This window comes from Delphinapterus leucas, chromosome 4 (genome assembly GCF_059928025.1).
Source record: "Delphinapterus leucas isolate spDelLeu-1000000601 "Yukka" chromosome 4, BTC_Dleu_Yukka2, whole genome shotgun sequence".
NCBI lineage: Eukaryota > Metazoa > Chordata > Mammalia > Artiodactyla > Monodontidae > Delphinapterus > Delphinapterus leucas.
In genome coordinates this window covers 97,802,909-97,825,485 of record NC_143132.1, presented here as the reverse complement: position 1 = coordinate 97,825,485, position 22,577 = coordinate 97,802,909, and positions in this window count along the sequence as shown.

The following is a 22,577-nucleotide window of genomic DNA, read 5'->3' as shown; positions in this document are numbered from 1 at the left end:
GTGCTCTGTGTGATGCTAGGACATAAAGGAAGTTTTATGAAAAGATTTGAAAATACAAAATACAACTTATTCTTAAAGATGAATAGAGCAGTAATATGAAATTTGGCATAGAAAATAGAATATTCACCAGAGACATTAAAAGCACAGCAAGTTCAAGGAATAATTAATAATAATAATAATAATACAAGTAGTTCTCTTGGCCTCAATAAGAGATTCACATGGGACATGGCAGAAAACATGGCTTTGCTTTCCTTAGCTTTTCTTCATTAAGCCAAACCAGCTCTTCCAGAACCTTATGCAGAGATGGTTACTGATTCTTCAAGGACTTTGCCTTCCCTAAGTCCAGTCCCTAAGTCCAGCAGGCAGTCCAGCAGTCGGGGTTTCATACAACCCTACTGGTTGGTGCTTTATTCCTATGCCAGAGTCCCCAAACATCTCCATTAATTCCAAGTGTGATGTTTACACACATTAAAAATGGAGTGTTGCTGGAATGTTGTCTGGTGACATGGAAAACCTCAGAAGTTCTGGGATTGAGGTTGGGTCTCACCAATGACGACTTGGAGAAGTCATTTTATAGCTCTAAGCCTCAATGTCATCATTTGTAAAATAATAACAGCTCTAAAATTTGCCTGAGCATTTTCCTTGTACCAGGCACTATTCTAAACAATTTATATGGATTAAATTATTAATCCTTACAACAAGTCTATGAGGCGAACATTCGTATTTGTCCATATTTGTAGCCAACTGAAGCATAAAAACCTATCCAAAGTCAAACAGCTGGGAAGAAGGGCATCTGGGATCCATGTACAAGTGTTCTGGCTCAGAGTCTGCAAGCTTAACCTTCAAGCCATGGTCCCTTTATAATAATATTTGCCATAATTATGTCTGCCAGGTTGTTACTTGTGAGTCACTTGAGATAATGCATGTGATCCGTAAGTTGGAAAGCATTATTTAAGCATTAGTTCTTTTTGTTGACTGTAGATTCCCTGAGAATCTTTAGGGGAAGTGAACAAAGTGAAGGGAGAAAGGCTCCTGTAGTTGCTTTGCTTCCCATCCTGTGGGAAATCTGAGCAAACCTTGGGCGTTGGGTCACAGGTGTGATTTTAAGCCAACCAGTAGGTTCCAATCAAGGAGTCCAATGAATTCTCTGCATGATATATCTATTCTATGCAGATACAAGATTGGACCAAAGAATTTTCTTAAAATGGCAAGTCCCCAAGAGCATTTCAAATTTGAGAAGGGGTACAGGTTGAATTGTGTTACCTCAAATTTGTATGTTGAAATCCTAATCCCCAGTAGCTCAGAGGTGACCTTATTTAAAAATATGATTGTTGCAGGTGTAATTAGTTGAGATGCAATCGTACTGAAGTACGGTGAGCTCCTAATCCAGTATGGCCAGTGTCCTTATTAAAAGGGGAAATTTGGACATAGAGGCATGCACACAGGGTGAATACCATGGGAAGATGAGGGCAGAGATCAGGGTGAGACATCTATAATCCAAAGGATGCCAAGGATTGCCAGCCAACGACCAGAAGCTAGAAGAGAGGCATGGAAAGTATTTTCCCTCACAACACTCAAAGGGAAGCAACCAGCTGACACTTTGATCTCAGACTTCCAGCCCCTAGAACTCAGATAATACATTTCTGTTGTTTAAGCCACTCAGTTTGTGGTACTTTGTTACAGCAGCCCTGGCAAACTAATCTAGAAAGTTTAGAAAACATTTTCTCTTTATTCACAGCTTCATTTCAGCAGTAGGCCTACTGAAACGATGAAAATGGGGAAAAAGTGGCAGGGGGTTTATAAAGAGCAAATCATGCTAAGAAAACTTGATAGCTTATTTTAATTGAATTATAAAATTAGTGTGGGAATAAGACTTAATTTGGAAAAATGCAAAATCATTAACTGAACATGCCTATTAATCTGCAATCCTAAGGGAGCATTACTAGGAGACAGTGTGAGGTGAGACACAGGTTACATTATGGAGATAAACTGATATACCTTCTTAGCATGAGCTGACAGTATTATTTTGTTCATCACATAAAGATGCATTGCATTAGAGCCTTAAGCCCTCAGCAGGGTTCTAGCAAGTCTATATTAGGGCTACAGCATTCTGCTTTACATAACTTGACAGAAGAATATGGCAGTATTGACAGGGATTGAGACAAGTACAGTAAAGGGACAGCTGGACCGTTTACGAGGAAAGTAAAGCAATAACCATTTGACATCTTCCTGTGAGCCTAGGAAAGGGACATCTTATTTGGAATCCATGAAGAAGATTTACTACTCTGACACTGATTTAAAACTAGAAGCCTTGACAGTGCTTTAACTAACATGCCCTTCTAGGTATGCTTTGCATGGCCAGTGTCAGCAGCTATAAGGTAGATGCAGTTTAAAAAAGTACTGCTTGAGAATTGCCCGATATTGCAAGAATGACAATCTTAGAAGAGAATGACCTAGCACCATGCAGGGTTATTTGATTCTACAGGGTATAATTAGTGATGGGCTAGAAGAGATTGAAGATGGATAATAATGACAATAATAGCTAACTCAGAAATCATGAGTTTCTACATGGTAGGTGCTGTCCTAAATGCTTTTTGCATGTCAGCTCACTTACTAACTCACAACAATCCTGTAAGGTAAGTGCCATTAATAGTCCCCTTTTACAATAACACACTAGGAGTAAGGAGAAATTAAGTAACCTACATGAGATCATACGTGTAGTAAATGATAGAGCCAGGGTGTGGGCTCAGGCAGTCTGGCTCCTGAGTTCGTTCTTTGAACTGCTGTGTGATGCTGTTTCTTTAAAATGGAATAACTCACCTGTTTATGAGAAATATAGTTGATATCATTTCCCTGAAAGCGACATAAGGGATTTATACTTTACTTTTAGTGTTTAAAACTTGTCAGTATGCTGAGAAAACAATCTTCTTACAAAAAGTATGAGCTAAATGATTTTCTTCACTTAAAGTTTTGCTCATTATACATACACGTATTGAGGGATTTTTAGAACCTGTGTAAGAAATACATAGCTCTGCTATTGAAAAGGCTACATTCTCGTTACAGAGATAGGAAAAAAATCATTATAATGTGATGAATGATGAATGGTGTTCTCAGAAATACACTAAAAGAGACGCAGGGACTAAGTCATAGTGGGGAGCAGGACTTGGGGAATTATGGCCAATAAGATGCATGTTAACGCCATGCCACTCATTATTGCCAAATTGGATCTCAACTCCTCAGACACATAATGCCACTGAAGATTTTAACATGGACATTTTATGTGTAAAACTGTGTTTCAAAGATATAGCTATAATACAATAGAAAGAGGCTGAAAATTCAAAGGAAAAGAAAACTTTATGTCATTCAAATGGCCAAATCTTGCATGTAGTCATGTGTCATTTCTTCTTTTTCATTGCTTGCTGCCAAAAGGTTTTTGTTGCTGTTATCGGTTTTTTAAATATCACACTTCTCTTATTTTATCAGGTACATAGTAAAACTTAAAAATGCCTTTTTTTATTTTTTTGACTATTTTTAAGTCCCATTTTCTCTTAAGAAACTTGATGAGCATAATTTGAAAGAAGAAATCCTGGATAAAAATTTTAACATGTTTTATGGTAAAAATCAATACCGTTCACTATTTTTTGGAATAGTGTAACTGAGTTTTTGCTTCCCATTTGAATTTGAAGTATATGGTGTATATGTGTGTGCGAAGGGTAAGATTTTACTCAAGGTTATTTATATCTGGGCAAAGTGAAGTAGGCATACACCAACAGCATCACCATCAGTAATGGCCACTGGGATGCATCGCTTGCTTTGGGTGGTGCAACTTCATTTCTTAGTCATTTTTGAAACCATGCATTCCTTAATCTACGTAAAAGCCTACTAGTAATGGCTGTAGATGGAATGGAACATTCCACACTTCTCTATTAGAGTTTAGGCCGGTCAGTGTTAGAAAATACTAGTATGACAATCAATCATTAAAATTCCCTAGAGTGATTAGGGTGTTTTATGTTGGGTAAAGAAAAATGAAACTTCTCCACGAGATTCTCTGCTCTCAGGGCAGTCCAGTGAGACTGTGTTAGAGGGTAGGAGTAGGAGATAGGAGGAAGCACCTGATGGGTCTTCTACCTCAGTGACGTTCTCCAGACAGGAGGGTGCTGGGGACCTAGTTAACCTGGTCATGGGCTTTTCTGACGGTTATTTAAAGGTATGTTTCCTGAAACAGGCAAAGAAGAAGACTGGAGAAAATAAAGCCAAAAGTCAAATTCTAGGGTAGATAAAGGGTGGAGAGTAGTGATAATCAAGAGAATTGAGAGACTAGATGATATTGGAAGCTACAAATTTAGCTGCACAGATTCGAATCTTTTCTCGACAGGAGCATCTGCGCAGGGCTCCCTCTTCCTTACTGGTCAAGCTAGTATAAAGCTGGATCTGCAGGACATAATGCCTTATTATTAGATTATTTTAAACATGAGTAATATGTATTATATTTCTTAAAGTTTATTCTCTGGATCAGTGTTTCCACTGGATTTTAAGAAGTGTTGTAGGAAATGAAGTTTCTGTGTTTAAATAAGTTTGGGAAATTCTATGTCAAATAGACTTACGTTGTGTTCATTCCTGTAGGATTTCCCAGAGCCTGGAATGTACTAATGTGTATCGTGACTCCCTCAGAGGACTATCTAGATTCCTGTGTTTCCCAAACACATGTGATCATATAGCTCTTTTATGGTGGTATCTTGAAGTATTATTATTATTTTTAATACCTTTATTGGAGTATAAATGCTTTACAATGTGTTAGTTTCTGCTGTACAACAAAGTGAATCAGCTACATGTATACATATATCCCCATATCCCCTCCCTCTTGAACCTCCCTCCCACCCTCCCTATCCCACACCCCCATCCCACCCCCCTAGGTTGTCACAAAGCATGGAGCTGATCGCCCTGTGCTATGCAACAGCTTCCCGCTAGCCATCCACTTTACATTTGGTAGTGTATATATATATCAACACTACTCTCTCACTTCATCCCAGCTTCCCCTTCCCCACTGTGTCCTCAAGTCCGTTCTCTATGTCTGTGCCTTTATCATGCCCTGCCACTAGGTTCATCAGTACCGTGGTTTTTTTTAGATTCCATATATGTGCGTTAGCATATGGTATTTGTTTTTCTCTTTCTGACTTACTTCACCCCGTATGACAGACTCTATGTCCATTCATTACAAATAACTCGATTTTGTTCCTTTTTATGGCTGAGTAATACTCCATTGTATATATGTGCCACATCTTCTTTATCCATTCATCTGTTGATGGACATTTAGGTTGCTTCCATGTCCTGACTACTGTAAATAGTGCTGCAATGAACATCGTGGGACATGTATCTTTTTGAATTATGGTTTTCTCAGGGTATATGCCCAGTAGTGGGATTGCTGGGTCATATGGTAGTTTGGGAACTATTTTTAGCTTTTTAAGGAAGCTTAAAAAGCTATTTTTAGCTTTTTAAGGAAGCTCCATACTGTTCTCCATACTGGCTGTATCAATTTACATTCCCATCAACAGTGCAGGAGGGTTCCCTTTTCTCCACACCCTCTCCAGCATTTATTGTTTGTAGATTTTTTGATGATGGCCATTCTGACAGGTGTGAGGTGACACCACATTGAGGTTTTGATTTGCATTTCTCTAATGATTAGTGATGTTGAGCATCTTTTCATGTGTTTGTTGGCAATCTGTATGTTTTCTTTGGAGAAATGTCTATTTAGGTCTTCTGCCCATTTTTGGATTGGGTTGTTTGTTTTTTTGGTATTGAGCTGCATGAGCTGCTTGTATATTTTGGAGATTAATCCTTTGTCAGTTGCTTTGTTTGCAAGTATTTTCTCTCATTCTGAGGGTTGTCTTTTCATCTTGTTTATGGTTTCCTTTGCTGTGCAAAAGCTTTGAAGTTTCATTAGGTCCCATTTGTTTATTTTTGTTTTTATTTCCATTACTCTAGGGGGTGGGTCCAAAAAGTTCTTGCTGTGATTTATGTCATAGAGTGTTCTGCCTATGTTTTCCTCTAAGAGTTTTATAGTGTCTGGCCTTACATTTAGCCCTTTAATCCATTTTGAGTTTATTTTTGTGTATGGTGTTAGGGAGTGTTCTAATTTCATTCTTTTACATGTAGCTGTCCAGTTTTCCCAGCACCACTTATTGAAGAGGCTGTCTTTTCTCCATTGTACATTCTTGACTCCTTTGTCAAAGGTAAGGTGACCACATGTGCATGGGTTTATCTCTGGGCTTTCTATCCTGTTCCATTGATCTATATTTCTGTTTTTGTGCCAGTACCATACTGTCTTGATTACTGTAGCTTTGTAGTATAGTCTGAAGTCAGGGAGCCTGATTTCTCCAGCTCGTTTTTCTTTCTCAAGATTGCTTTGGCTATTTGGAGTCTTTTGTGTTTCCATACAAGTTGTGAAATTTTTTGTTCTAGTTCTGTGAAAAATGCGATTGATAGTTTAATAGGGATTGCATTGACTCTGTAGATTGCTTTAGGTAGTATAGTCGTTTTCACAATGTTGATTCTTCCAATTCAAGAACATGGTATATATCTCCATTTGTTTGTATCATCTTTGATTTCTTTCATCAGTGCCATATAGTTTTCTACATACAGGTCTTTTGCTTCCTTAGGTAGGTTCATTCCTAGGTATTTTATTCTTATTATTGTTTTTTGATAATATTCTTCAAGTATTATTGTTTTGTGGGACCCAAATGCTCTGGAGGATTTGTATGTGTATATGTATATATTTTATGTGTTAAAAACCGTTCAGTTTTATTAATTAACATATAGTAATTTCACAAAGAGTCTAAATAAAGCCTTTCACAATGTACTGTATGATCCTAGATCAAAATACAGATTACAAGAATTTAGAAGCATTCTTGATCTTCTGATATAATCATCTGACAATTGTGAATTCTATGGTTTACCCAATAGAGGCTAATTATTTAGTAAATATGGACTTATATTACTTTTATAACCTTTTAGAAAAGGGTTACCTATATTTACCTTGAATATCTTTGAAGTATCTGTATTTCAACCATGTCACCTAATATTAATTTGTATTGCTTTTATGAATATACATCAAGATTTTAATGAACTGTCATTTTTTATCCTGAAAAATACAACTGAAACAACTATTTAAAATTTAGAGCAATCCTTTTACTTTAATACAAAAATTTATATATATAAATTCTCAAAATTGGAAATAAAAAACTGAAAGCTATTTTTTCCAATCTATTAACTAATAATAACATATTTATATAATAGTTAAAAAACATACATTAACAGGGTGCTTTCCCATATGTTATCTTAGTTAAGCCTCACAGCCACTTTTTGAGGGAGTTCATATTATTCCCAAATTAGAACTGAAGTGACAGAAACTCAGAAAGCTTAATTGATGTGCCCAAATCACAGCTTGTTAGTAGCTGAGCCAAGGCTTTAATCTATGTCTTTAACTCCAGTGTTTTATGGTATTGTCTGTCCCACAGTTGCCTGGGGATAAGCAAGGCTTGCCATGGGCCCCAGGAGCATTTTGCTTTTTTTTTTTTTTTGGACGGCACTATGAACTGTGCTGGGCTAAGAAATGAAGGGGGCAAAGTAGGGTTGGGAAATTGTTTCTCAGCTTTCTCTATTCTACCCCTCATGCAGTTTGCATAATTTATGTATTTCTTTTTTCTCCCCTTCATCCGTTAGAATTTAGTTCCATTGCTTCTCCTAGAAACAACTTCAAACTCAAGTATTCCTGGATACTACTGGTCTAACTACAGTCAGCTCTCAGTATCTGTGGGTTTTGCATCTGCGATACAGAGGGCCAACTGGACCAAGCCATTTTATTTCAGGAACTTGAGTTCCTGTGGATTTTGGTAACCTTGGCAAGGTCCTGGAACCAGTACCCAGTAGAGAGATGACTGGAATAGCTTAACCTAAATGGTGACAGAGTTCTGGAAGTCAGCAGGTAGGCTGATCTTGTTGGTTAGGGTAGCTTTGAGGAATCCCTCTACATGTATTGTGTAGGCTGCTGTTCATCCAGAGGTGCAGAACTAGCTGTGTTGGCCCCCTCCCAGGCAAATACTAGATCTTGGCGGCAATCCACTCCTTCAGTATTTCCATCAAGTGAAAGAGCTCCTGCTATGTTTGTTCCAAGCCCATAATGCCAAGGTCTGGGTTTTTGACCAGGCATCATACTGCCTTTTACACCTACTGCCTTTTGCCTCCATATGTATTCTACTATAAACTAACTTTCTTAATCTCTGTTTTATTAACTACATCTCCCTTGACATTCACAATGCCCAAGGGCATAGTTACAATCATAATGAGTATGTTTACCATTGAGATAAATGCCCCAAATCAAAGGCTTATGAGAAAAGTAAAGTGTGTAGTAAAGAATTTAACCTTATGCAAAGAATTTAACCTTATGCAAAAAAGACTTCTGACCTCAGCTTCTGGGAGGTCATCTCTAAACCCTTGGAATATCATTATCTGATAAGAGCATTTTATTTTCCTGGGGGCCTTGGGTCACTGGATAGTCTGACAATATAACAGTAGCCCCCAATGTCACTGGATGAGGGCTGGACACATCTAGATAGTCTTAGGTTACCACACGAGAAAGACCAACAACCTGATTTAGGGTAGGGGCTTCGGGTTACTTCCAGAGGGGCTGGAGACTGTAGACTGAAATCTGCCAGGTGGGTAGTCAGTCAATCAATCATGCCTATGTGAGGAGTCTCAATAAAAACTCTGAACACAGGACTCAGCTGAGCTTCCTTGATTGGCAACATTCCATGTGTATTGTCACACACTGATGTCAGGAAAGTAACACATTCTGTATCCACAAGAAGAGGACAGTGGAAGGTCCACTTTTGGTACTTCCTGACTCCACTCTACCCTATGCACTTCTTCCCTTAGCTGATTTTAGTGCAGTAGCCTTTAGTGATTTCTGTGAGTCCTTCTAACAAATTATTGAATATGAGTGTGGTTTTGTGAACCCTTTGAACTTGAAATTGGTGTCAGAAATGGTGTGGTTCTTGTGGGGACTGTTCCCTGTAAATTCTCAGCTGGACTAAACTCTCTCAGAAGGGGGGGTCACTTCTTTCTTTTCTTCTCCTTCAGGAGCAAGGTGCTTTTGGTCTTTCTTCTTCCTAGTGCGTGTGGGGCACAGGGAAGATTACATAGTACTCTGTGGCTGCTCAGTTGTGCAGGATGGTATTGGATGAGGGCTTTCCTCATCACTGGTGAAGAACAATAGTGTCTGGACTGCCTAAGTGGGTTGGAAATAATGGTCTAACCCATCCATTTATTAAATCAGATGGCAAACCACAGAAGGCAAGTGCAAAAATAACATTTTTATAATCTGTTAGTTCTGAACAATGTAGGAGACTGGGGGATGCGGGGGAGTAGAAGAATAAAGTACATGAGACCTGAAGTTTTTAAGAACCTGCCTGCATTTTTAATGAATATTTGTTGAAGTCATTGTAATGGTTTAAAATGGTTTGAAAGACTATCTGCTGGAGAATATTTAACAACTGGAGATTTAGGTATATAACAAATAAAAGCTGTTTTTTTTTCTTTCTGACAGAGGAGATGATATGTTTTGTTCTGTTGTGAGTTCTAGTGACCCCTGCTTAGCTTTCATTGATCACAAATAATCTTCTCCAGGACACTGCGATTGCTGCATTGTTGAGTTGCTTATATTACATTTAACCTTGACGAAGGGTCAAAATAAATCTGTGAATTAAGCAAGAATGCATTACAGCTGGCTGAAGAGCATGTCAGGAATACCTGAAGAGAAAACAAAACTATTTTCCCCTACAGCCTGTGTACAAGTTGATGTGATTCCTTTTCCATCTACTTGGAGTTTAATAGAGAAATACTATTCTTCATTTGGCCCTAATTTGGGTAAATGTCCATCATGGACAGAGTATTCTCATGGAACAGAGAAAGGACATGGTTGCTGGCCTTAGCTTACTCACATATACAAGGGGGGAAACACTCAGATAAGGCATCAGCTGTGATCAACCCCACTTACCCAGAAACAAAAACACACAATGAGAAGCTCAAATGCCTTGACTGTACACATGTATAGTTGGCAGTGGGTTAGAGGAGGTGTGAACATCAGGTGACCTCAATGGTAACTTCATTATTAACTTACAGAACTATGGATAAATGCTGATGGCACCTGTAGAGGAAGCCATGTTGCAAAAGAATACCGGAAGAAGAGTGAGCAAGATAGAAATTAAAATTGAAAATAGCAAACCAAACAAAAGACTAATACTGGAGGAAGTAGGAATTGACTAATATACTAATGTAAGGAATATAAGAGTTAACATATTAGACATATCTTAAAAAATGTGATTCAAAGTCTTTGTTCTCTTCAAGTTTTTTCCTCATTTAGATAGTCCTACTTTATGATGATGGTACAATTAAAGAGGGAAAAATGTGTTTTCTATGAGTGTCACTTGAAAAATGTTTTTTCATGACAAGCAGTGATTAAAATTTTATAAATACAGCAGGGCAAATACCATCCTTCAGAGGCTTTTTCATATCAACTAACAGATAAGAAAAGTTAGGTAATAAGAAAATTAAAGCTGAACAACTCTAACAGTTTAATAAACAGGAAATGATAGATGATGTTTTGCATGATTCAAAGTCATTTTTGTACTGAAAAAGAGTGAAGTCTTCAATGAAGTCACTGACATGATAAAGGGTATTCTGCTGCTGTGTTGGGAGATGTTACATATTCATTCATTCATTCAAAAAATCATTATGCCAGATACTTAGCTAAACCTTTTGACCACAAGGGTTAAATACTCTCAGGGTTAAGAAATTTTCTTGGTGATTAAGCAAAATGGTTCAGTGCCTTCTGAAACTTTAAACATAAGCTAGTAGTAAATATTTTATTGTCTTCTTAAACATTTTGAAATCCTTCTAAAATGTATGTGACCTTAAGGTAATCGTATTTTTCAGAGAACAGGAACAGTCTTCCACTATTCTAGATCAACTGAATTTGACTATAATGAAATGGTAAAGATTACGTTCAAGAAAAATAATAGCACAACAACAACAAAACAACCTTTCAAAAATCAGTAAAGGTGTTCCCCATCATACCCAAACGTCCACTGTTTCTATACTCAGAAATTTCCCCCTTTGTTTGAAAAGGTATTGTCTGACTTCCTTACTCTGTTGTGTAGAAATACAGTATATACTATCCTGGCCCTCAGTCCTGGAAGAAGTAATCAAGGTGGATAGAAAACAGACTTTCAGGAGATTTCTTTGTGACTTTAAACTATATTATGATCCTTCTGGCTTCAATTTATCTCTGTTGTGAAATGTTGCCTGTGGGAACCAGCTGGGGATCAGATCAATAGGTGAGACTCATTATTGTGATTCTAAACAGCTTTTAATGTTAAAGACAGTTTTTTTGGATATCTGATTATTAAAAGAGAATGTATGTGTACTATTTATTGAATTACACAAATATTTTTGCTAAGTAAAAAGAAAATACATGAAATCCAATTTCAGAGGCTTAATTAAAGTGGCTACTTCTGTTTATTTAGTTATTTTGGGGCATGACATTGAGTCCTACTTAATATTTTTAACACTTTTTTTTTTAGCAAAAATGGAAGATTTTTCTTCCCAGGGAGGTAGTACGTTTCCTCTCATTGAAGGTGTACACTTAGATTATGAATGACCATGTGGTAGGATTGGCATAAAGAAGATTGCAAAGTTAGAGAAAAAATGACCTTTAAGTCCATTTCAAAGTCCAAGATTCTGTGATCTCTACATGGTGATTTTGAGGCCAGAACTGAATCTTAGCCATTTTATATCTGGACCCCAGAAAGGGGCCTGAAACAAACTGAGCTTGAAATGTGCCTGTTGAATGAGTGAATTAATAAGATTAGTAAGAATTTTATTTAGCTTGTTGTGTAGATTTAAGTTTGAGGCTGCAAAGTGAGGCTTATAAGGTGGTTTCTTTTTCTTTGAGTGACTATGTCAACCTTTGGGTCCTTGTCTCAGGTTGAACAGTCTTGCAAGGCTGTGGCAGTCTGATCAGCCCTGCTGGGCTTTTCCTGGGGTAGTCTTAGCTTAGTCTCACATTGTACCACATGACCCAATCAATAAAGTTATCTTTTGAGAAATAAACCTTTTATTCAAATAAAACATTCCCATCAACCAGTCACTGACACTGGCATATATTTTTAAAGATGTAAAAACTCTGGAGCAAAATTGAAAGAAATATAAATATCTAGCTTTGAATTAAATGCTATTATTAAATTTCAGAAGCAACTAATCACTACCTAATCCCGCTCCCGTATCCTCCCAGGGATTAAATAACCAATTCATTCCACAATTTTTTTGGGGTTAACAATCTTCCCAGCTGTATTCATGTCTTCACAGCGCTTTGGAGCTACAGAGCAACCTGGGCATCAAAGCTTTTATTTCAGTCTTTGATCCTTCTCTTCAGGTTAGACCTTTTTCTGCCTGCTTGCAATTTCTCAAAGAGAAGGCATTAATAATTTGCCATTGGAAGACTTCCAATTTCATTCTCTTGTTTCTTCGTCTAACAACTTTTTTTTTTTTCACAAGGAGAAAGTCTTTTGTGACACTGTGTGCTTGGCTTCAGTAACTTGGAGGAGGATTACAGAAGCATTCCTATGGCTGTCTGTAGTATGAATCCCTGTGTTAATAGCATTCTCACTCCACTTGCCCTGTTTCTCTTGCCTAATTCCTAACCTTGTAGCCAGCCTTGTAGCTTGTAGCCTTGTAGCCAGTTGTGAAGTTACTATGCATTAAATTAAGATTCCATTTTAACAACTCTTGCAGAATTACTGCTGGTGTAATGGACAGTTTTAAGCTCAAATCTTCAAAAAAAACAAATCTGATCTCCCTTTTACCTGTAAACATTTAAGTAGAATAGCACTAAGTTTTAAAATGTAGATCTAGTGGATTGCTAAATGATAATTCTGGATGATTCCTTTCCCATTGTAGGAACTCAATATATATTTATTATTGAATGAATGAGAGTGAGAATCTCAGATGCTTGCCATATTTCTCTTTACTGATTTTAGAGTGAGACTGTTGGGTTAAAAGAAGAGAATATGCATTTAAGGTTTATGCTTCTTTTGTATTTCTCTAGAGGTGATCTTGGTACTTAGATGAAATTGTAATGGACATTTGAAAAAGAAATCTTTTTCCACATTGGCTTATTTCAAACTGAAACTAGTTGGATGCAAATCTGCCTATCTAATCGTCTTAGTATAAATTTGCCTTTGATGTTGTGGTTTCATAGTCTAGATGTGCCTCTTTCTCATTATGTCTTCTGGCACACTGGTATTTGGGGAGACATTTTCATTTCCTGTGCTGGCTTGATTAGGGGTGGGTGGGGGAGGGGGGTGAAGGGATTGGTCTACCAGATGCCCCTGCTTGATGGTTGCTCACATTGAACGTGCATGTCTATATCCGCAGGCATAAACCTTTGGAAAGCATCTCTGCCCAGGCCACCCTAGTGGCATCCTTTATCTTCAGTTTTCTGCCTCTTTAGGGGGCCTCTCTTTAAAGAGGCATAAGTACAAAACATTCACTACTGTCAGCAATTTAAATTCATACCACATTTCTGTAATTAAAATTTCTATTTAGTGTTTTATTTGCTGACAATTTTCAGGTTAAAATGTGGATGCTGAAGACAGATTATAATTATTTAGATTCTACTAAGATACCAGTTTAAAATAGCAGAATTCTTCTAGCCTTGCTATATGCTTTATCATAGAATGTGACTTTTCCAATACTGCAGATATACCTTTATATTTGAGAACAAGAAGGAAACATATTTTGAAGTTAAAACATTTGAAATGAAAAGGCTGAAACTAAGAGAGATTTATTTGAAAAAGTCAAAGATATGAGGCAGGAAATTTGGCCACTTTTGTTTGTAGTTCTTCAAAGGTATTTTTCAGGCTGGTCGCAGTTGCGAGAGGATTGATTAATCACGCTGAGTGGCTTCATATTCCTGTATTGAAATGGATGGGTGCTAGGCATAAACACAAGATAGGATATAAAGGGCCAGTCCACTACTATAATTAATTTTTTTTTGCGGTACGCGGGCGTCTCACTGTTGTGGCCTCTCCCGTTGCGGAGCACAGGCTCTGGACGCGCAGGCTCAGCGGCCATGGCTCACGGGCCCAGCCGCTCCGCGGCATGTGGGATCTTCCCGGACCGGGGCACGAACCCGTGTCCCCTGCATCGGCAGGCGGACTCTCAACCACTGCGCCACCAGGGAAGCCCTACTATCATTAATTTTAATTGAAACCTCTGAGTGACCTCCAATTTCACATTTAAAACTAAAATATGTTTGGTGTTTACTATGTGCCACACAATAGTATAAGGATTTTAGAAGAGAGTAGTTTGCGTTTTTCTCCTAATCAAAATGGAAGAGACAGACTGAGATATTAGTGCATTTGTTCCCCATGGTAGCTCTATGCAAGAAGCATTTTATTATCATTTCTGTTTCAGAGGTGAGAAGATGGAGGCAAAAGAGCAATTAAATAAATGGCTTGAGATCAGTGTATGTGTAGGTGATGGGACTCAAATGAAGAGCCCATGATCTGAATGTTATTCTGCCTCTTAGTCTTAGACTTAATGATCCTATGAATTCGTCTTTGTGGTTGACAGCACTGTTTCTGCTCCCACAAAGCTCTTGTCATCTGTCTTGTTAGAGAACCCATAGTTTAACTGGACAATGCAAATTCTCTTGCCTCTGGGTTTTAAAATGACTCCTGGCCAACAGGAATATCTTCTTAGATTTGAAAAGATGTTTTAGGTTTTTAACACATTATAAATCACAGTTAGTGCCATTTGTCAGAAATATTTTATTGCTCAAAAGTGCACTTGCCACTGATTCACATGCTTTATAGAGCCTATTTAAAATTGAGGATCTTCTGTCGCTTTTAACTCTTTCTAAAAAGAAAACGGCAAAATGGTGATTGAAAAATCATCAGCTGGCTAAGTTCCGATGGTGATATAGTCCGTCTTGAGGAAGCACTCACAAGTTTCTGAAATTTCTGCAGCTGTTCATTCAAAGATTCAGGGAGATAGTGCACAAAATAGCAAACAAAGGCACTACAGCCTGCAGGAGAATTGGGATTTCATTGTGTGTGTCAAAAGTAAATGAATTCAAGAATAACCACTTGAAAAGGAATTCTCCCTTAATGTCTTTGGTGCAAAAATGTGCTCAGATTGTACTGGCTCTGAAGAGTGACTCAAAGAGGTAAATTACTTTCTAGCTACTAGCTTTCAATTGCTATGGGCTCAAAGTGCTAGCTAACCTTGTAAAAGTGGAGCAGAGAAAAGAGTAGTTTGCATCCTAATCAAAATGGAAGAGACAGACCGAGTGAGATCCCGTAGTGGCACCAAGATTTCTGATGGCAGAAGTTTGTAAATAGGCATAAACAGACCATTGCAAGCCTCAACAAGAACCACTTAAATGTCCTGTATACATTTTTCAAGCAATTTTTCTTTGGAATAAGAGGTCTAGGAAATGGTTTTGATGTGTGAAAACTGATGTTTATAGAGAGTAAACTGTTTTCTTTGAAGGCTTTTCAGGTATGTATTCAGCAGCTGTGTGATTATGTAAATTTGCCTGGGATAGTTAGAGCAGTTAGAAACCAGTACTAATGAAATGATGGGTCACGGGTTCAACCGTGGTCTGGGCCAGTGAGTTTTAGCCAGAGAGAAGCCTTTAGCACAGCCCAGGAAGCATCTCTGAGACTACCCTGCGATCTGGTGGACTCCTTTGGCCACCAGAGGATTGAGGACATAAAAATCAAACCCCTTTCCCAGGAAACCTACCCCCCAAACTGCATGGTGGTTGCATCCTTTGTATCTCAGTGGGTAGAACTGAATAAAATATATGATCTGGAAGAGAGCTGTGCTGTGAATCTGAACACAGTAGAATGTGCATGGCATAAACAATGCAGGACATCTTTATAATGTGATTTCATTGAATGAGTTTAGGAAATCTGTGACTTCACTCACAAAATCACTCCAAAGGATTGCACACTTCTTGAATTGCTTCTACCTTGTCCCCATCTGTAAAATGGAGCTACTAATGGAGCCAGTTTCAGGGTTGTTGAAGAATTAAATAAGGTAATGTGTGGGTAGCACCCACTTCAATGCCTGGCAGATACTAAGTATCCAATAAATGTTGCCATTATTATTATTTTCAGGAATCTCCAACAAATACCAGTATTAACTAGATACCACAAACACTACTTTGAAGCATTGATATGAATCAATTAAAACAAGAATCACCATTTATATACAGAACATTAATACCTGGATTTTATGGATCTCAGGAATTTTATATGCCTTACTGTATTGTAGCAGATAGCACAGGCTTTAAGTGAAGAATTCTGTCACCATTACTGTAATCTAATTCATACCAGATGTTGAGGAGTCAAGAAGTAGGTGCATATAACATGCAATGCTTGTATGAAAATGTGTTAGAAAGTTAGGAGGCATTCAGAGATGAACCCCAGTAAATACAAAAATGCATTTCAGGAACCTACTAGAAGCTGTTGGGCAGATTGACTGAAAGAGAGGGCAACAGCAATGGAGAGTAGATAGACCAGCAACGTGATACATCTTCTTGTGCACAATGTTATTTTGTTTGTTTGTCTGTTTGTTTTGTGGGGGAGGTGATGGGTGATTAGAGCAGTCCATTCAAAAGAGCATGTACATAATAGTAGGGGACTTTAACACGCCACTTTCACCAATGGACAGATCATCTAAAATGAAAATAAATAAGGAAACGCTAGCTTTAGCAGACACATTAGACCAGATAGAGTTAATTAATATTTATAGGACATTGAATCTAAAAACAACAGAATACATTTTTTTCTCACGTGCCCATGGAATATTCCCCAGGATAAATCATATCTTGGGTCACAAATCAAGCCTTGGTAAATTTAAGAAAATTGAAATCATATCAAGTATCTTTCCTGACCACAATGCTATGAGAGTAGATTTCAATTACAGGAAAAAAAATGGTAAAAAATACGAACACATAGAGGCTAAACAATACACTACTAAATAACCAAGAGATCACTGAAGAAATCAAAGAGGAAATCAAGAAATACCTAGAAACAAATGACAATAAAAACACGACAACCCAAAACCTATGGGATGCGGCAAAAGCAGTTCTAAGAGGGAAGTTTATAGCAATACAATCCTACTTCAAGAAACAAGAAAAATCTCAGATAAACAACCTAACCTGACACCTACAACAATTAGAGAAAGAAAAACAAAAAAACCCCAAAGTTAGCAGAAGGAGATAAACCATAAATATCAGATCAGAAATAAATGAAAAAGAAATGAAGGAAACAGTAGCAAAGATCAATAAAACTAAAAGCTGGTTCTTTGAGAAGATAAACAAAATTGATAAAGCATTAGCCAGACTCATCAAGAAAAAAGAGGAGCGGACTCAAATCAACAGAATTAGAAATGGAAAAGGAGAAGTAACAATTGACACTACAGAAATACAAAGGATCATGAGAGACTATTACAAGCAACTATATGCCAATAAAATGGACAACCTGGAAGAAATAGACAAATTCTTAGAAAAGCACAAACTTCCAAGACTGAACCAGGAAGAAATAGAAAATATGAACAGACCAATCACAAGCACTGAAATTGAAACTGTGATTAAAAATTGTCCAACAAACAAAAGCCCAGAACCAGATGGCTTCACAGGCGAATTCTATCAAACATTTAGAGAAGAGCTAACACCTATTCTTCTCAAACCTTTCCAAAATATAGCAGAGGGATGAATACTCTCAAACTCATTCTACAAGGCCACCATCACCCTGATACCAAAAGCAGACAAAGGTGTCACAAAAAAATAAAACTACAGACCAATATCTCTGATGAAAATAGATGCAAAAACCCTCAACAAAATACTAGCAAACAGAATCCAACAGCACATTAAAAGGATCATACACCATGGTCAAGTGGGGTTTATCCCAGGAATGCAAGTATTCTTCAATATATGCAAATCAATCAATATGATAACTCCATCTTAACAAACTGAAGGATAAAAACCATATGATAATCTCAAGAGATGCAGAAAAAGCTTTTGACAAAATTCAACACCCGTTTATGATAAAAACTCTCCAGAAAGTGGGCATAGAGGGAACCTACCTCAACATAATAAAGGCCATATATGACAAACCCACAGCCAACATCATTCTCAGTGATGAAAACCTGAAACCATTTCCTCTAAGAGCAGGAACAAGACAAGGTTGTCCACTCTCACCACTATTATTCAACATAGTTTTGGAAGTTTTAGCCACAGAAATCAGAGAAGAAAAAGAAATAAAAGGAATCCAAATCAGAAAAGAAGCAGTAAAACTGTCACTGTTTGCAGATGACATGATACTATACATAGAGAATCCTAAAAATGCCACCAGAAAACTACTAGAGCTAATCAATGAATTTGATAAAGTTGTAGGGCACAAAATTAATGCACAGAAATCTCTTGCATTCCTATACTCTAACGACAAAAAATCTGAAAGAGAAATTAAGGAAACAATCCCATTTACCATTGCAACAAAAAGAATAAAATACCTAGGAATAAACTTTCCTAAGGAGACAAAAGACCTGTATGCAGAAAAGTATAAGACACTGATGTAGGAAATTAAAGATGATACAAACAGATGGAGAGATATACCATGTTCTTGGATTGGAAGAATCAACATTGTGAAAATGACTATATTACCCAAAGCAATCTACAGATTCAATGCAATCCCTGTCAAACTACCAATGCATTTTTCACAAAACTAGAACATAAAATTTCACAATTTGTATGGAAACACAAAAGACCCCAAATAGCCAATGCAATCTTGAGAAAGAAAAACGGAGCTGGAGGAATCAGGCTCCTGGACTTCAGACAATACTACGAAGCTCCAGTAATCAAGACAGTATGGTACTGGCACAAAAACAGAAATATAGATCAAGCAGAAATATAGATCTATGGAACAGGATAGAAAGCCCAAAGATAAACCCACGCACATATGTCCATCTTATCTTTGACAAAGGAGGCAAGGATGTACAATGGAGAAAAGACAGCGTCTTCAATAAGTGGTGCTGGGAAAACTGGCAGCTACATGTAGAAGAATGAAATTAGGACACTTCCTAACACCATTCACAAAAATAAACTCAAAATGGATTAAAGACCTAAATGTAAAGGCAGATACTATAAAACTCTTAGAGGAAAACAGGCAAAACACTCCATGACATAAATCACAGCAAGATCCTTTTGGACCCATCTCCTAGAGAAAAGGAAATAAAAACAAAAATAAACAAATGGGACCTCGTGAAACTTAAAAGCTTTTACACAGCGAAGGAAACCATAAACAAGGTGAAAAGACAACCCTAAAAATGGGAGAAAATATTTGCAAATGAAACAACTGACAAAGGGTTAATCTCCAAAATATACAAGCAGCTCATGCAGCTCAACATCAAAAAACCCCCAGCCCAATCCAAAATTGGGCAGAAGACCTAAATAGACATTTCTTCAAAGAAGATATACAGATTGCTAACAAACACATGAAAGGATGCTCAACATCACTAATCATTAGAGAAATGCAAATGAAAACCACAATGAGGTATCACCTCACACCGATCAGAATGGCCATCATCAAAAAATCTACATACAATAAATGCTGGAGAGTGTGTGGAGAAAAGGGAACCCTCTTGCACTGTTGGTGGGAATGTAAATTGATAACAGCCACTATGGAGAACAATATGGAGGTTCCTTAAAATCTAAAGTAGAACTAGTGTATGACCCTACAATCCCACCACTGGGCATATACCCTGAGAAAACCATAATTGAAAAAGAGACATGTAGTACAATGTTCACGGCAGCACTATTTATAATAGCCAGGATATGGATGCAACCTATGTGTCCGTCAGTAGATGAATGGATAAAAAAGATGTGGTACATATATATAATGGAATATTACTCAGCCATAAAAAGAAACGAAATTGAGTTATTTGTAGTGAGGTGGATGGACCTAGAGTCTGTCATACAGAGTGAAGTAAGTCAGAAAGAGAAAAAGAAATACTGTATGCTAACACATATATATGAAATCTAAAAAAGATAAAAATGGTTCCAATGAACCTAGGGGCAGGACAGGAATAAAGACAAAAAGGTAGAGGTTGGACTTGAGGACATGGGGAGGGGGAAGGGTAAGCTGGGTCAAAGTGAAAGAGTAACATTGACATATATACACTACCAAATATAAAATGGCTAGCTAGTGGGAAGCAACCGCAATGCACAGGGAGATCAGCTCGGTGCTTTGTGTCCACCTAGAGGGGTGGGATAGGGAGGGTGGGAGGGAGGTTCAAGAGGGAAGGGATATGGGGATATATGTATACATATAGCTGATTCATTTTGTTATACAGCACAAACTAACACAACACTGTAAAGCAATTATACTCCAATAAAGATGTTAAAAAAAAAAAGAAAAAAAAAAGAAAGAGCATGTGTTTAGAAGTTCTAAGCCCGAGCTCTGTTTCTGCTATAAAGTCTTTGTATTTTCCTTGGGAAAGTGACTTGATTTCCCAGGCATGATCATCCTCCTTCATACAAGGAAGAAATTAAGCTTGATTTCTAAGTTTTCTTTCTGTTCGCACATTCTATGGAGTCTATGGATCTGAGAGAGGCAGGCAATAGTGCAGGCAATTTTCTGTGTCCAAATCAGCAACCTTCATGTTCCTCTCATCTTGTTGAGACCCCACCCTAAGTAAACCTAAGTCATTGACGCACTGGTGATCACAGTGATAACATTTGTGTTTTCAAATTGCAAAACCAGGGGTGAGAAAGTAGCTGCCTAACACTGCTGAGAACATCTGAAGCTTTGGGGTTGAATAGGATTTAGTATTTATTTGGTTCACTAAGGGGAAAAAAAAAAAGGTTGCTTTGTTGATTTGCTGGAAAGAACTGAGAATGACAGAAACCAAGGAAGGTGGAGGAAGAGGGGGAAGAAGGAAATCAGTAGATAGTGGCCCCAAAGGAGGAATAAGGGGTAGGGAGCAGAAGTGTGGGAAGGAAGCAGAACTGGTCAGGAAAGGGTAGAATTGGGTGCTCTTTCCTTCCTGCTTCCTCTCCCAATAGCAGATTTAATACCACTTATAGTATTGTTTCCCACTGAGTCCACATTTGGCTTCAGAATCCTTCTGAACACAGAATTCCACAAAGTTACTATCAACAGGATGAGCACATTAAAAAGAAATTGCATTTTGGGATTAGGGAATGAGTGCAAGTTTATAAGTTGTAAGCGTTTCAGGTCTTAGTCCCAATTTTTCTATGGAATTCACTCCAATTTCATCAACTCGCTATTATTTTTCTGCCCTCTCAAATCCTATAGCATTTCCTGTCTGTCAGTTATTTGGCACTTCCCCCCTTCTGTAGTCTGTAGATTATTTGTGGTTTGAGTCTTGTCCTTCCAACTGGATGTAAACTCTTTAAGCCTGAGATCATGTCTTCCATGTCTTTGCTCTCCTCACAGTATATACTTGACACTTTAAAGTTCATGGTTTATTTGTGAGTGTACCTTCGCTGAAGAAAATGATGTACCCAATTTTAGTAAAGTTTTTATAAACAGTTGGAGTAAAAGTTTTAGCACCAAACTGAAATGATCTAGAATGTGTATTTCATTAACTATTCTGAACAATGGGCATGTCATTACAAAATGCTGAGAACAGACTAACCAACAGAGACACATGCTCATTTGTTGAATGTTAAGACATCTACAAGTTTCCAGAAGAGGCACATTTGAGTGCCGGCTATGATTCCAGTTAGTGACAGAGAAGACTTGATCTCAGCTTGCTGGAATCCCAGTAAAGGTGTACTCTGATTTCCTTCTGTGCTGCTGGAATTTTCCAGTTGCTGAATTTGATGGAGAAAACTATCCCCACAATATTATGGCATGAGCTTTTTTCTTTAAATGTTGAGCCTTCTTTTTAAATTTATTTATTTTTTTATTTTTTGGCTGTGTTGGGTCTTCGTTTCTATGCGAGGGCTTTCTCTAGTTGTGGCAAGCGGGGGCCACTCTTCATCGCGGTGCGCGGGCCTCTCACTGTCGTGGCCTCTCTTGTTGCGGAGCACAGGCTCCAGACGCGCAGGCTCAGTAGTGGTGGCTCACGGGCTTAGTTGCTCCGCGGCATGTGGGATCCTCCCAGACCAGGGCTTGAACCCGTGTCCCCTGCGTTGGCAGGCAGATTCTCAACCACTGCGCCACCAGGGAAGCCCCTGGCATGAGCTTTTTAAATGACAGAGGGTCATCTTCCTCATTAGTGCAGATGAGACACTAATAACTGATATATTGAACTCTTAATATTTGCCAGGCATTGTTTAAAACACTTTCCATGTAAACTGCATATTCGATCTTTGCCACGTCTCTGTGAAGTATCAATAAATACTCATTATTGCTTCTTCAACCTGAAGTGCAGAGTGGTTATGTAACTTGCCCAAGGTCACACAGTAACCTTGTAAGTAGGAA